Raw genomic sequence first — 17,495 nt, 5'->3', positions numbered from 1 at the left:
TACTTTTCACTATTTCATGCTATGTATATGTACATGTTATAACGATTCAGGGTGTTGAGTTTTTAGACTCACTAAGTATGAATGATGCAGGTAAGCATATTGTTGGAACTTTTCAAGTTCGCAATCTTGATTTTGATATTAACAAAACTTGTTAATTTGTGTTACTAATAATCTACCTTAGTGTGCAGAAGCTAGGATCAATCACGAGCTGTTTACATCGCAAACTGAAGACCTAACTAATCGCACAAACTGAATCAGTCTAACTATTATGTCAATTGAGCAGTCCAACTGATTGTCCAGTTGATATGTGGTTCAGGAGGATAACCTCAGAAGCCTAGCCAACCAAAGGAGTGTTCAACTGATAAAGAAACCCACCTGATAAATTCAACTGAACGAGAGTGAAATCAGTTCAACTGACGAGTCAACTGATTTCACCAGCCCAACTGAAGATCAGTTCCGCTGACCAGTCCGAAGCATCAGTCAGAATCTTTCAGTTGTAGATGAAGACAAACTCTTTCAATGGATTCCAGCTGTGCGTGAAGGTACAAATCCATTATCCAGTCAAAGGACAATAACGGACGTTGCATCAGAGAATTAAAGACAAAACGTTTCAGAATGGCAGTCGAAAAGTCGAGACACAAAGTCCAAGAAACGAATTCAAGATTCAACGGATACAATAAATGAGTCTCTCTGTGCGATCAGTCTTTCTCGCCTATATAAAGAGAAGATCAGTGAGGACTCAAGAAGAATAACAACAACGCAAATAAGAGAGAAAAGAAAGTGCACGCGTATTGCAAATCAGCTTTCAGAAGCAATCAGCCCAGAGGGACACTTCAACATGTTATCAGCGTAGTATAGAAGCCTTATCCCTCAGTGTGTGAGAACATCCCTCTTCAGTTCTCACACACACAAACACTCTCAACCACCCAAATACAGTCTTCCACAAAGACGTTAAACTTGTGTATGTAGTCTTTAACACATAGACGTTAAAGAAGTGTTGGCTGGAAGGTGCTGCCTTCAGCCGTAGCTAGGAGTTCAGTTTAGGCAGTAGTGTAAGTCCTAGCTGAGTGGGTTTGTACAAAGTGTTGTATAAATCAAAGTCTTCTAGTGGAACTTACCCGTGGTGGTATAAGGGGTGACGTAGGAGCAGTTGAAGTCTCCGAACTTCCATAAACATATTTTGTATATTTAACTGATTAACTGTTGTTTTCAAATTGTTTTGATCAGTTAGAGTATCCATCAGTTCAGTTGTCACCATAACTGAACTGAAGAATGCAAAAACTAATCTACTCTTTCTCAGTTATTCAGTTTGTATAAGTTAAAATATTTTCTAATAACAGTCTTCTTCACGAAGGATTACTTCGAGTTTCTTCCGCTTGATTTTAAACCAAACTTAATTCATCGGTGTTAACATTCTTAGAACACGAGCTATTGCAGCTCATTGGAGAATATAGTGTTCGAAATGCCTTTGAAGGCACTAATACACTCGATCCTTCACATATTGATGAGGAGATTGGAGGCGTCGAAGACTGAGAGGTGGAGTTGGATGTGCGCACGTTAACCCGAGGACCATACTTTTTCCGCACATCATCTTTATGAGTTGAGAGTGATCATGGATATTTTCTTACATTTTATTATTTGTATGTTTATTGTTTGACAGGACTTGCATGTTGTTTATTTGAGCTCTTTTAGGCTGCAATACTTTTACTATGCCTCTTAGACGCGCCCCCAGCACCGATAGACAGGATGATGCTTCTGGAGACGATAGAGGCCTTCCACCACCACCACCGCCATCGCCAAGAGACGCAACTACTCGAGTCCTTGAGGGTATTTCTAGATTAATGGAGCAGGCACAGCATGCTCCCAGGTCCCAGATAGACATGTATAAGCAGTTTATACGGCTCAACCCGAAGGAGTTCGGAGGTACTACTTACGCTTTTGTAGCGGAGGTTTGGATATGGTCATTGGAGCTACACTTTCAGTATTTGGAGATGAGGGATGGCGACCGGGTCAGGTGCGCCACTTACATGTCGAGGGATGACGCATCCCTATGGTGGGAGGGAGCTGCTCACGGGATGGACTTGGCTACCCTTACTTGGAGTCAGTTCAATGATATCTTCTGCAACAAATATTTTCCAGCAGATGTCAGGGGACACCTGACGAGGGAGTTCATGAGTCTCCGATAGGGGGACTCTTCTGTGGCAGAGTTTATCATGAAATTCGACATGGGCTGTCACTTTGTGCCCCTCATTGCGAGTGATGCCGCCCAAAAGCTGAGACATTTCATGGATGGACTCAGACCCACCTTGCGACGGGATGTTATGCTGATGAGACCGGCAAGCTATGATGAGGCCACCGCTTGTGCTTCTCAGGCGGAGCAGGCCATGAGGGACATTGATATGGAGATGCAGTGGAAGAGACATCAGGATCAGCAGAGCTCGCAGCCACAGAAGAAGCAGTTCACAGGGCCACCGAGTCATCAGGGGCAGCAGAAGCCCCAGGGTCAGTTCAAGAAACCCGGACAACAGCGGCCACCACAGGCACCAGGGGCTCATAAGCCGGAGGAAGGACATCCGTGCAAGCAGTGCAACAAATTACACTACGGAAGGTGTATGTGGGGGATCTTCAAGTGCTTTATATGTAAATAGGAGTGCCATAAAGTAGCTGACTGCCCTAAGAACAAGGGCCCCACGACTGGAAGAACCTATGTGATGCATGCAGAGAAGGCGGAGGCTAAGCCAGACTCTACACTTATCACCAGAAGGATATATATTTCAGGTGTAGCCACGTATGAATTGCTAGATTCCGGAGCTACACATTCATTTATATCCGAGACATTTGTCAAGCAACTAGGAATCATACCAGAGGCTATGGATTTGGGATTCAGAGTTTCAATTATGTCCGGAGATCAGATGTTTACCTCACAGATACTGAAGAGATTGGAGCTTCGGTTACAGAAAAATGTTGTGCAGGAAGATTTGATTGTGCTACCATTGCCGGAGTTCGATATTATTTTGGGTATGGACTGGGTTTCTTCGAACGGAGCCGCTATAGATTTTTGACGGAGGTCAGTATCTGTCCGACCACCCAGCGGTAAGCCATTTATTTTTGAAGCAGCCATACACCAGCAGATGTCGCACATCATTTCTTGCATCTATGCGATGAAGCTCATGAGGAGAGGCTGCTAGACATTTTTGGCGAGTATTGTAACAGTGACCGAGCTAGTTAGTCAAGAGGCTAGAGGACGTCAAGGTGGTCAGGGATTTCCCCAGCATTTCGACTCCTTTGAATGTTGCTCACGTTTTTATGATTTTTTTTGCAATGGGCTGTCAACTTCTGGTTTTTTATGGTGAGAGTGCTGTGTTTTAAGGTGATTAGATAAGGGGATCCTAGGTATGCTCGGTTTTGGGTTAAGGCCGAAGCCTTTTATTCAAATCGGATGGGGTTCGATGCGTGTTTGTGGATTATTAGAGGAGGCTCGGTTGTGTGGGGGCTGCACCATGCTAAGGGGTAATCCAAGAGGGTCCAACCGAGGCTAGGGAAGGCCCTTAACCAGCTGGTCTCGGCTAGGAAGAAAGCGGCTCGTGTTAGGGTCGATGGTTAGATGGGTTAAGTCGAGGGTCAATCGGTTTTTTTTGTTGAGGTGTGTCTCAAAACCTGCCACCTTCTGTTATCTTGAAATGTGTTCAACATATGATTTTTAGCACTCTCTGTTATCTTCAATTTGATAGCAAATTCTTAATTTTTTGATTAGAAACAAGGAAGATATGATTTTTATCATAAAGTCGCTCAAGCTGTGGAATTATGTGTCTCAAAACCCGTCATCTTCTGTTATTTCAAATTCTGAGACTTATTGTTTGGTTTTCTGCAAATGTGTTCAACATATGATTTGTATCGCTCTCTGTTAACTTTGATGCGATAGCAAATTTGTAATTTTCTGATAAGAAACGAGGGAGATATTATTTTTATCGTAAAATCGCTCAAGCAGAGAAAATTTGTGCGCATATGCTGGAGATTTCCAGCAACCTTTGGGCTTATTTCTAGGTCCGAAGTGGTCTAAAATAAATGGTTTAGAGGCTGGTCATGGAGGTTTGAGTCATGGTTCGAGTTAGGAAAATTTTGGTTAAGTTTCGGTCTGATTCGGGTTAAAACCGGGACTCCCGTCCAAGTTTTAAAACGAATCGAATAAGTTTTGAAACGAATCGAATAAGTTTTGAAACAGGCTCGAGTTTACGTCTAAGAAACATTTATAAATATGTTTTGGGACATTTAAGGAGTTTGGTAAGCTTCGGGTCAAAATTTAGAGGTCCAGAGGTAAAACGGTAATTTTGGGTTTCCATGGGCAAAATGGTCATTTTGCACCCGGTGTGAGATTTTGGTCCTGACAGCGCCCGGAGCACATTTTGTCATGTTTTAAATGTTTATACATCACGTTTATGATTTTTATGAAATTATGATAAATACGGTGCATGCCTGATTTTAAAGAAAATTTATGTATATGCATTTTTTTATTAAGTGGTGAATATGATGATGTTTTTGAATGATGGGAATTGGTTGTGACTAACGATATATATGTATACGATGACATGAGATATGATGAGTTGAGGCTAAGGCTCAGTGGACGGGTAATGCTGTCGCTTATGTCCCCGCCGCCCGGTACCATGGTTATACGTAGATGGATCTATCGAATAGAGCTAATACGATAGAGCTGATACGAAAGTCACAACTAATGAACTGAATTCAATTGAAAGAAAATGTATATGTATATGATGACATGAGATGACATGCTTTGACACGTTACGCTTTTGCACGACACGTTTATGTTATGCTTTTAAGTTCATGAAAGATATGTTGAGTATGGTATTTTTCATTGTTGTGTTCCATGTATATGTACTTGTTATTCCTGGTACAGGTGTGTTGAGTCTTTAGACTCAATAAGCGTGTGTGATGCAGGTGATGAGCTTGATGTTGAGGGGACTAGAGGTGCCAAACTCTAAGTAGGCAGGCCTGGTGCGGTGACACGACCCGAGGATTTGAGAGTGAATTAACATTTATGAGATTTGAGAGTGGATGAACATTTTCATACGTTGATGATTTTAAAATTTTATTGGTTTATGTTCGCATAAAATTCTGGATGAGTTTGGATACTTTTAAACTTCATTATTTTTACTGTCAGTTATTTAAGGTCATTTTTAAATGTTATATTTTTCTGTAGAGCGCATGCATGCGAAACGTTTAAATGTTATTTCGAAAATGCTAGCTTTTATTTAAAAAAAATAATATTTCCGCATTTTTAAATCAGTAGACGTCACACTCTAATAATATCAACATCCTCTAGCTTCTGACTGATAGGAGCATGTGCTGTAGTGACACATGCTAGAAAAGCTTGACATCCTCGTCTCGTAAGTTTCCTCGCACACATACAAGAGATAATGTGTGGCATTTGCTAGTTCCTCGCCTCCTCAAAGACAAAATATTTCCCACTAGGCGGTCGAATAGACATTGTCCTCTGTCGAAAATCTATCGAAGCTCCATTCGCTGATAACCAATCCATACCAAGTATAATATCAAATTCAGGCATGGAGAGTACAATAAGATCTGCTCGAACCACATATTTATATAAACGAAGCTCCAGATTCCTCACAATACTAGTAGTGACCATTTGATCACCGGAAGGAATAGAAACTTTGAAACACTAATCACATATCTTCAGGTGTAATATTCAGTCGCTTAACGAAAGTTTCAGATATGAAAGAGTGTGTAGCTCCCGAATCTAGCCGTGTGTAGGTAGCTACCCTTAGAATGAATATTCTTCATGCGACGAAAATGCTTTTAGATTTATCCGTGTTGAAGCCTAAGGAATTTGTTTCATTATTTTCCCAAAGTTTTAAGAAGATTAGTTGAACCCTAGGATTTCATGAAAAATTGCATTTTAACCCTTCAATTTTTCGAAATTGCATTTTAGTCCCAAATTTTTTTTTCGCAAATTACTGTTTCACCCCTTTAAATTTCGAAATTTTGATTTTTTGGTCCATTAAATTTCAGAAATTACACTTTTGGTCATTACACTTTCGGAAATTATAGATTAGCCCCTTAAGTTTTTGTTAATTGCAAGTTAGTCCCTTAATTTTTCAAAAATTATGATTTGATCCTTAAAATTTTCCGAATTCCCAATTTAGCCCTTAAATTTCGGTTAATGGCAATTTAGTCCTTCCAATTTTTGAAAATACTCTATCATGCCCATAGTTATGATTTTTCTCCATTTTTTGGCCATAAAACTTTCATTTGGAATTAATTACCTTACACAATTAAAGCTCATAATTCAAGTCCAAATTCTATAGTTTCCAATTGTCATCTCTTAATTCCAACTAAGGTAGAGCATGCGACCTATTTTCTACTAGGTTATTCTTGATCCCAATTTCAATTCTCATGACCAATTTAACATTTCATGCAATAAAGGAAATATAAAAACGTTAAATAACTAGGTTACCGGTGATGAGGGTCGTGTATGTCTCCTCTTTAGCCTCCTAGGCATGCATAACATAAGCTCTTCCCACTGTAGGTGCTCTCTTCTTCGGGGAATCAACAGCCTTATGCCCTTACTCTTTGCATATAAAGCATTTGTATGTCCCCCACATACACTCGCCAAGGTGTGGGCGGTTGCACTCCTTGCATAGGGGCCTCTCAGCAGGTTTTGGTGCTCCAAGTTGTGGTGGCTTTGGTGGTCCTGGCTTTTTTACTTGACCTTGGAGCTTTTGCGGCCCTTGAGGTCTAAGAGGTCCCATATATGACTTCTTATTCGGCTGTGAGCTCTGCTGGTGTTGCTGCCTTTTGCGCTGCACTTCAAAATCAATATCTTTCAATGCTTGCTCGGCTTGAAATGCATAAGTAGTTGCAGCAGCATAGTCTACCGGTCGCATCATCATCACATCCCGACAGATGGTAGGTCGAAGGCCATCCATAAAGTGCCTCATCTTCTCAGCAGCGTCCCTAGCAATGAGGGACACAAAGTGACAGCCCCTCTCAAACTTCCTCACAAATTCAGCCACAGTCGTGTCCCCCTGACGGAGACTCATAAACTCCCTCTTTAATCGTCCTCAAACATCAGCAGTGAAGTACTTCTCATAGAAAATTTCCTTGAAGCAAACCCATATAAGTGTAGCCAAGTCAATCCCATGCTCCACACCTTTCCACCAAAGGGAAGCATCATCTCTAAACATGTAAATGGCACACCTAACTCTGTCAGCGTCTCCCATATTCAAATAACGGAAGTGAATCTTGAGAGATCGAATCCAACCCTCAACAGCAAAAAGGTCGGTATTTCCAGAAAACTCCCTCGGACTGAGCCTCCGAAACTGATCATAAATGTCATGATGTGGTCTAGGAGCATGCTGAAATTGCGGTTCGAAAAAGCGTGTCATGCCCTCTAGTGCGCGGATAGCAGCATCCCCATTAGGAGGCAGAGGTGCATTCTCTTGACGGTCCTCATTATTCTCAGCTTGCCCATCAGTAATAAGTGCACGTCTCAGAGACATTATATCTGAACGTTTTTCAAGTTATAAACATAACCAACATGCATTTAAAACTAATATTTCTAATCATGCAGCATCTAAATTTCATTTATCCTTAAGCTTTAAATATGAATATCATCAAATTGTAACAACATGCATCTTAAACATATAAATCATGCTATCATGCAGGTACTAAGCGTAAAATCATTCAAATCATTTAAACTTACAAATTTGAGGCATGATGACTGAGCTTCTCGGAACTGCGGTGGCGCAATCCTTTACACGAACATTGCTCTGATATCAACCGAAACGTCCACTACTCATTTTCTTAAAAACTACTAATTTTTTTTTAACAAATTCGGCCGATACACACCATACATATATATAATTTTTTAAAATACTTTGCACCATTTAAAAATAAAACCATCAGCTATAATTTAAAATTCAAAAGAAAGAATTCAAAACATAAAATCGTATATCATCAACCAACCTAAACTATCAATATTTCAAAAATATACTAACACTAACATCCTGTCAAAAATCACTCAAGATCAATCATAATTTTCGTAAAAATAATTAACATAAACTTTAAATCATAAATGCGAAAAACTAGCGCTGGTCCTCGGGTTATGTGCACCTTCAGTCCAGTCAGATCAACCATCAAGTCACTCAACATCAATATCATGCTCACCTGTATCGATCACACCTAGTGAGTCTATTGACTCAGCAAACCATAACCATATAAATAATACGTATACAATCACATGCAACAGTGAAAATATTTTTACTTAAAATAACATTTCATAATCATGCATACACAACCATTTTCATATCATCATAATCATATTCCTTTTGGTTTCATCATAAACATATACATTTTCCTTTTATTGAATTCGAATCGTTAATTGTGACTTTTTTTTCATCATAAGGTCGATGGATCCATCTACATATAACCGCAGTACTGAGCGGCGGGGACATCAGCGACACTCTCACCCATTTACTGAGCGTTGGCCTATCATCATCATCATATGAAAATACGATTGTCGAGCTCCCTCTGACACCTTCTCCCTCACGATATCCCCATTCATATCATCATAATAGTCACAATCATTTCACCTCCTCCAATGTTTCGTATTTTCATCACTTATAAAAATCATCCATCAAATTATCATTTTTCTTTTAAAACAAAGCATGCAACATATCTTTTAGCTTCAACATTTTATCATATATTACAGCATTCGGGGCACTGCCATGATATTTACTATTTTCATGTGTAAAATGACCGTTTTACCCCTAGACGTAAATTTCTCTATTTTGATTTTTTCTTACTTTCGTTGACACTAGACCATCGCAAATAATTATTTAAGCTTAAATAAATTTTCTGATATTTTTATTTAGCTTAAATTCAAAGCTTTTTATTTATTTCGTAATTATTAATTTGTAGTGCGTTTTAATCCCGAATTAATTTCAAACTTTATTATTAAATTCTCAAATTTTAAACATATACTTTTTATGCCTAAATTACCCTCGTGAACTATGATTCGACCCCCGTGAACCATGTTTGAACCCTTAACCATTAAAACCTAAAATTCGAACCCTAACCCTTTTTCCATTGAACCATCTCTCGTTTCCCTCGAGCCGCACCCGAGCCAGCCCCTTCCCAGACCACCCATGGACCCTAGTGAACCCACTGGACTCAACCTAACTCGTTGCAGCCCCTTGTACAAAGGACCCGAGCCGCGCGAACCTAGTAGCAACAAACTAGGACTCTTCGTAATCTAGCTAGGACCCTTAACATCGAGCCACCACCGAGCCCTCACTCTCTAGACCCTGTCAGACCCAGCCCGGCCCCCTGGTCGAGCCCTGACCCCTTGCACGCAGCTGTTATTTTAGACTTTCATGGGAGGAGTCCTATCACGCAAGGACTCCCTCCTAGCCGATGTGCACGAGTCCTAGCGTGGCTAGGACTCTTCTATACACCCAACCACATCTAGCCCTAGCCCTGGTCAAGCCTTGGCCAAGCCATGAGCCGTGGTTCCCCTGTAACCCGAACTTTGACATCAAAACATGTACTATTCGGTCAGCTTGTTCTAGTTCCGTGTGCAGCCTCTACCGTGCTTCGTGTGGCCTTTAAAGTCGTGTGTTTGAGGGGAGGAAAAGAGTTTGTGTGGTTAGGGGAAGTGGGGCGTGTGTTTAAGGGTTTGGGGTACGGGTTTACTAGCTTATTTAATGATAATTAAACTTGTATGCAAACTTGGGCCCATTAGTATGCTATACTTGGTCCAATAAGCCCATTAGTGCATAAAAAATATTTCGTTTAGGAAATTTCGTGAAATTATTAGCCGAGTTGTCAAAAAATTCATATTTTTGTTGAAAATCGAATACCATTAACAATTACGGCTCGGCATATAAAATCACCTCAAAACTCTTTATTTTCAAAATATCATAAAGCATCAACCTTATTTCAGCAATCGGTCTCCGTTCTTCGATCGCATCTCGAATAATCTTTAAAAATACAGTATTATGCTTTCAAGTAGAAAACTACTTTAAAACCATCTAAACATATCAAACATAATTAATTTAAGCAATTAAAATCATTTAATTAGTTATTATTCATTTTCTATAGATTCACATGCAGTTGGATTACGTCGTTTTATTTTTGGACCTTACAACGTGAGTTTGAAGGAGAATGTTAGAATATATTATTATTAGCTCTCAAGGGTAGATTAGTCATTTTATTCTTTTTGTAGTTTACCCTAACTATTAAACATCATTCTTTGTACTCTTTATTATTGAGTTCACAAGACTACGAATAGAGTTTTCACTCATTCTCCGTTTCTTCAAATATATCTAAAGAAATTGATGGCAGGTAAGAAATTCGAACAAGAGTACTCGTAGGATAAAGTCGGCTTCTCTTTGCAGCCAGCTTGGTGTGAAGAAAAAACACTAAAGAGCAGATGTATATACTCGAGAAAAAGAAAATATTTATCTTATTCTTTCTTTTCTTAATGCATTGAGATTTTATTTCCATTCTTCGGGTTTTTGCAAAAAAAATGATGGATGACTATCCCCTACCTTTCTCAAACGCAAATAGAATCCTTCAACTTCTTAAGATCGATCTGAGAGATTCGCATGCATTTATGATGAAAATGACATCTAACCTTCGATGCATGTTTTTATTTAAAAAGAGAGCTAATGGACCACCAAAACTTTGATTTGATTTGATTTACAAAGGGTGGTGAAAGAATTAATGGTATCCAAACAACATTCAAAGCAAATTTTCTATAGTACGTTTAAAGACAAAGAATAGTAGATTGAAATTGACAGAAAGCCGTATAATTTAACTTGGGTACCTGTAATTACTCAAACAGCAACCAACAACATATATAATCAAACGGTCACCTAATATTTCATTGAATTTTCGTGTGAATGTGAAAACATCAAGTAGTCTAACATCAAGTAATTTCAACATCAATAATCAAAATTAAATGTTACACTATATCTGCTCCAACTTATTTATAACCTATCTAAAACTGGACAATCTAGCCGTGGTATTTTTGGTTTATAGAGTTGCAAGAGCATTATTACAAAATTTCATCCTCTGAAAAATGAACAATTCAAAGCTCAGGCCTTTCGATCCGTCGACTCCTCCTTGTCAGCCTTCTGCAGAAAAATTCAGTAACACACAACCCAAGTTAAATTATCACGAGGAAGAAATGATAATTGGTCACTAATATTGATTTCTACCCACAGAAGAACTTATTCACAACAAGATTGATACAAATAATTTGGTTTGTCCACCCTTCAGGCTTCATTAATAAGATCATGTATATACTTAATTCCACGCATAAAAACTATGATTATGCATGACTCAATCAATTTACACACATTAAAATGAGAAAGTAAAGCATCATCCCTGCCTGAATTATATTGATACATAATGTCATTATGACAGTTAACCAATTCAAAAAATCTATATCAAATTATTGGGCACAGATGACAGTTCGGGAAAAAATGCATTTTCTTTTATTCAGTTTGTCCTCCCACAATCAATCAAGCATAAATATATTTTTTTTTTTAAATTACTGCTTGCAATCTTATTCCAGCCAGTTTATATCTTTTGCTTTCAATTTGCTATCCCCTCAATTTTCAGTTGGCATAAAACCAATCCATATCCTATTTCCTAGCACATAATCATCAGTCCATACTGCACATACCAGGGATGACTCCTTCATGACTACAATCATCGACACACATTGATCGCTAACAAATTAGAGCATTAACAAACCATTGCAAATCACACCTTTATATCAAATTGATGTTTAATATATTTTTGAAGCACTGATTTCTTTCCAGTGTAGGCCACTAACAATGACAACTTGGAGATTTGAACTATCACTTTTACACATGCATTTACCTAAGAACCGCTTATTGTAATATATGGACTTTATCCCTCAGTCTCCATCAATTCAACCCACATGGTCCCTTTAAGGAACTTGAGAGCTTTAGTCATAGTAATGAATATTGTGAACACAAACACTACGGTCATTGCGGGTGTAAGAACAAATTCAGGAACACACTTCATCAAGGTAATGCTCAACAGACAAATGAAAAAACATGAATCAGTTCATGCTCAGGATCCCATCAGTACAAGCTTCAAATTACAGAAACTTTCAGTCTGCAAGCATTAACAAATTTTATGATTCTGCTATTATGGCAATTATATAAATTTAGATGCTGAAATATCAAGCCACTTTGAGCTACACTTAGATAAAGAATTTTCACAACTATCTCAGGAAGCCTATAAATTAAGGTGAACGGCTCATTAAATCAAAATATGATTTGTGAGCCACAGGAATAGATGTCCATCATAGCCAGTGGTTACGCCCACTGGCCTCATATCATCCATCAAGTACCAAAACAAAGCACAAAGAAAACAGTTCCATTTTTGGTAAAGAAAGAAAATATGTAGGCTTATCACGTATCATATGGTAATATTATTTAAACTAACGCGTGTGCCATGCGTCTAACACATTTTTCGAATATATCGGGTTTAGTTATCATGTTTTACAAAATCAATGAGACAAAGGTTTATCACGTCACATAGTAATTGTAATGACCCAAATCTTTATTTAAATGAAGTAATAATTAGATATGATTAAAGAGTTGTTAATTAAACATAATTAAGAATGGATTAATTGAGGATCAACATGTTGGAATTCATCAAATTTAAAATGGACCACTCGATCTACTTCATATTGCATTATCCCGAGAAATCCAGCTAGACGAATGAGATTATGACACGTGACAAATAAGATTGAGTTCGAATCTTTTGAACTAGTCTGGTTGTAGCCTAAAAATAGAACCTGATTTCATTTGTTTCCTACACCGCTTTCCCTCAACTTCTCTCTCGAGTTCTATCCATATATACCTTAGGTTTTTAGCCTGTTTCTAGGGCAGTTTAGTGTCGAGAAGCTTCGGAGCAAGTGTCAACTCGAGGAGGGGCCGGTGAACAAAGCTACGCAGATCGAGGCATCATCCGCGGGATGACGACGGACGCAGGTATAATCCTGAAGCCTTAAATAATTATTTAAGGATCATTAAGAAGAACTTTGAAGCATGTTTAGTGATTATGGATCTAGTGTGATGGTGATTTCAGTATGTTGCAATTGTCTAGGTTCAGACAAGTAGACTTTCTGTAAGATTGTTTTAGTGAGGTACGTGATATACTGACTGACATATTCGAACGTAGTATACACACTTATATGTTGCATATTTATCTGTTGCACGATACATGTTTAATTGTATGACATCTTATGCATGATATATCATGTTCGGCCTGATACTTTTGAGATATATCTCGTTTGTTTGGGCCGCTCAGCCCTGTTTTGTATTGTGGACGGTTGAGTATCGAAAGCTACAGTTCCGACGAGACCCGCAGGCTCTGATGATCATGGACATTGTAAGTCCACATATTGATGATGAGCGTGAGAACCAAAATATGCCTATGGCAGATCAGAGATTACACACTCAGGCGCCACTAGACTGAGCATGAGATTCTTAACTTGATCCTTGATATCCGAGTATATTGTATTTCATATGCATCATATTGGTTTGTATACTCATACATTCTCGTATAAGGCGATTGTAGCTCAAGTTTTTGTTTTCATAATGGACACTTCATTCCATAGGACAGGTCTTAGGTTGGAAGGTTCGGACCGTTAGAGCAGTTGAGTTTTCGATGGTGATTCAGTGGAGGTTTTTTTTTGTTTCTCGTATTCTCGTGCAGGATTATGAATTCGATATGGTTGTATTAATATTTAAAACTGAGATTAGTGTTCTGTTTTTGTTTGGGTTGTAAGATGATTACATTATTTGGTTTCCGCTATTTAATTGTTGTTATCAAATTTAATTATGCATGATTATAATAATTACATAAATTAGATTAATTATATTATTTTAAAAGAATGTAAGGCAATTTTGCTTTTCCTTTCAGTTTTCTCAACAAAGCATGAGATCCGAGCACAACATTTCTGTTCTGAACAAAGTATGAGATCCGACACAACAGTACTGCCACCTCTCAGTACCCATGGGCCATGGCACCACCATAGTCCACAGAGGAATCCTGAAAGCATACATCGCTCCCACTTAATCAATTTCTGGATCATTTCTTAATGAGCTATCAGCCTATCACCTTCTACAACAGTGCAACAGACAGCAAACATGGAAGCCTACTTTTCACACAAAGATCGACATCTCCACATATCTCTTCCTTTTTCATTCATAAAATTTCTAATTAATCAACCCCGACAATTTATTAGTCCGCCCATTAATTCAATTCATATAAATATCCCTCTAAACTGAATTTTTTTTTTTTTTTTAAAGAGTAAGCACCATAGCTACCATCATGAATTACTCGATAACATGAAAAACATCACAGAGTAGTTTCCGAGTTTTCAATCTAGTGATAAATGATCATACGAACACGATAAATTATCCAATCTCACAATTAGAAAAATACAGCAAAACAATTAAGAAGGTGGATAGAAAACATGGAGTAAGCAAAGTCCAGGGGTTTAATACCGATTGGGCGGAATGCCAGGAGAGACCGCGGTAGACGTTGACGGAGAAAGTAGCAGCTAGATATATGGTGGCGACGCCGAGCCCCGCCGTGAAGGCCTTGAATGTCCAGTCCCCTATTTTGCTCGCCGCCGCCATTTAAGCGATTCCTCGCCCGCTGCGGCTTCTAGACGAGTCAAATCTGATAAAGAAAATTACTTCGGCATAAGCGTCAATCAGATATGAATATGTGACCTAAAAATGATTTAAACAAAGTTTTGGATCGTTTTAGCCTGAACTACCCAATCAATTAGGTGTATCTTTAGGCTGCTTATGGTTGAAACATAAAATAAACTAATGATTAGTATGTAAATGATAAAAAAATTATTATCGTAAAATTGTAATATATATTGTAAAATAATATTATGCTTGATAAGATTTTTAAGTGTATAATAATTTTAAATTTTTTGATGAAATGACAAAATTGTCTATTTTTCTTTTTTTCTTCTTCCACTCCGGCGGCAGCGGTCCGGCGGATGATCCGACAGCGGAGGTGGCGGCGACGGTCCGGCAACGTCGGTGCGGCGGCTGCGGTATGTCGGTTTCGGCTAGTTCTCGGCTGCTGCCGGCGACGATCGGCCGACAGTCGGCGGTGGTGGTCGGCCGACGGTGTCGGCGGCTGCGGTCGGTGGGCGGTCGTGGCGGGAAGTGGTAGTGAGTTTGGATATAGGAGAAGGGTAAAATTGAAAAAAGAGGAAGGATTAAGAGTTAGATAAATAATCATAGGGAGTGAGGAGTGATTATTTTATCCCAATTAATATAACTTAATCATTCATAAATAAAAAACATACCAAACATGAGATTAGGTGGGTTAAAAAAATATAAACACATCTAATCCCATGAACCAAACACAGCCTTATTGTACAACTTTGAACTTAACGAAAATCGAATGAAGCAGGTCAAAGACATACAATTAGCTTACATTTGTATTAATTCTAAAACTCATATCAACTATCAAAATTTTAGCTCATAAACTAATTCTTATCTGAATTTTGAGACAAATAAGCCCCTCAGCTCTCTTAAGATTTCGCCAACTCTCATGTGTAAATAAAAGCGAAGAAAGATTGAGGAGTTGTGAAAAATCAAGAAGAAAATGAAGGGGATTGAAAAACAATTGATGAAATAAAATAGGGGGAATGAATGTGATGTATGACGTGGTGATTGATTGAAAAAGGATTGTTGTTTAGGATGATCATAATTCAATAATGGGTAGAGAATTAGATACGGAGACTACAACATGAAATTGTTTATTTTCTCTTATTTTTTATTTTAATTGTCTTTATTATATGAGCTAAAACCTAACGTCGCAAACTTAAGAGACCTACTGACCAATTTACATTTATCTAATATACTAGTGAAAAAAATTTGTCAAAGTTAAGATTATGTACACTTGAAAGACACTATAAACAAGTATATATCATGATCACTCACACATAAACATTATAATGGTCGTTTTTTCATGTTTTATTATGTTGTTTTTAATCAATTATTGCATGAGTTTAGGATAATGAGTCTGCATATTATCATTTTTTTTACTCATTATTTATGCATATTGTCCGTCCTCACATGTTCCAGGTTGTTTTGTAGGTGAATGTGATTTTTTTTTTAAAAAAAAGATTGTTGACTAGAAGTACGAGCACGGAACGACAGGATGGTAGAATTCGTCTGCCCTACCGTGACCCGATAAGGAAACAAAATCTGCATGATTTGTTTCAACTTTTGTGGATTCTTAGAGGCATCTATATCTGGGAGAAGCCATAATACATGAAATTAATTCGTTATTCATCGGATTTACTCATACACGTAGATGCATACGAGAGAGGGCCGTACGAAGAAGAATTCAAGTGAAGACAAGAACTCAATATGTAATGTCCAAAATGCGATAACGTAATCCAACTGCATGCAAATCTAGGAAAAATTATTACTCTGAATTATAAGTTTATCTTATGATTCTGATATGTTCATATTTGCTCATGATGCCTAACTTTAGTTAGATCTTATTGTAAATATTCTAAAGTATTGAAATAACTTCAAGTAAATATTTAATCTCGAATCTATGTTTGAATCCATAATTTTTGAGAAAATTTCCTCGTCAAACATTTAATTACACGGTAATAATAATTTGTATGTTGAAATGACTCAGTATAATAATTCTTTAATAAAATAGAATCAAGAGTACTTTGATTATTTTTTTGAAAATATTTATTCTTTAAGGATTAATTTTGGCAAATTTCTTGAAACTTAAAAGACTAACTTGAGATGATTGAAAGAAGAAAGATTGAATTAAGATTTTGTTTTGTAGAAAGAGATTCTGTGATTGAGATCAAATTGGGGTTTTGTCCTGTTCTCCAAATAAGCTTCCTTACGAGCATCAGTTACAGAAAATAAATTTCTGGGAAAAAAATATTTAAGAACTCGATCATTAAAACATACGTTTTATCCACACAAAAAAAAACTCTAATTCTGTGTAATAACATATTATATTCAAATTTCAATAAACGTAAATCAAGTATATGGAATTTTTTTCATTTCTTCATAAAACTTCTATATTATTATTTTTTAATTAGTAAGAAAAATATGAATAATTTTTTTGTGTAAATAAATATGCAAATAATATATTAATCTCAAATATGCAAGGGGTGGTTCAGAGAAAAGTCAGTCAAATTTTTAAAAAATTGAGTTTATAGGTGTTCGAAATGAGAGAATGGATTTTTTTGGAGAAAATACAAGGATTTTTGTGATAAGTTTTAAATTTGCTTTGTGAGTTTTTAATGCTAGTGCAAGTGTTCCTGTTGGACCAGCCATACCTCATCAAGCCGGGGTTCTTGGTCAAGGGATATTAATTTCTTCTCAGCTGCCCTCTCA

At 37.5% G+C, this 17,495-nt stretch overlaps 1 long non-coding RNA gene across 1 annotated transcript; it reads right to left on the bottom strand.

Moving 5' to 3' along the window:
* Positions 1 to 10,956: 10,956 nt before the first annotated feature.
* Positions 10,957 to 14,836, bottom strand: LOC140976686 (uncharacterized). The gene is made up of 2 exons (XR_012175271.1): positions 14,595 to 14,836; positions 10,957 to 11,174 (listed from the first exon to the last, which is right to left on the bottom strand). It is a non-coding gene; the product is annotated as an uncharacterized lncRNA (long non-coding RNA).
* Positions 14,837 to 17,495: the final 2,659 nt, after the last annotated feature.

This window comes from Primulina huaijiensis, chromosome 5, assembly GCF_012295235.1.
Source record: "Primulina huaijiensis isolate GDHJ02 chromosome 5, ASM1229523v2, whole genome shotgun sequence".
Lineage (NCBI taxonomy): Eukaryota > Viridiplantae > Streptophyta > Magnoliopsida > Lamiales > Gesneriaceae > Primulina > Primulina huaijiensis.
This window is presented reverse-complemented; position numbering and strand designations above follow the sequence as displayed.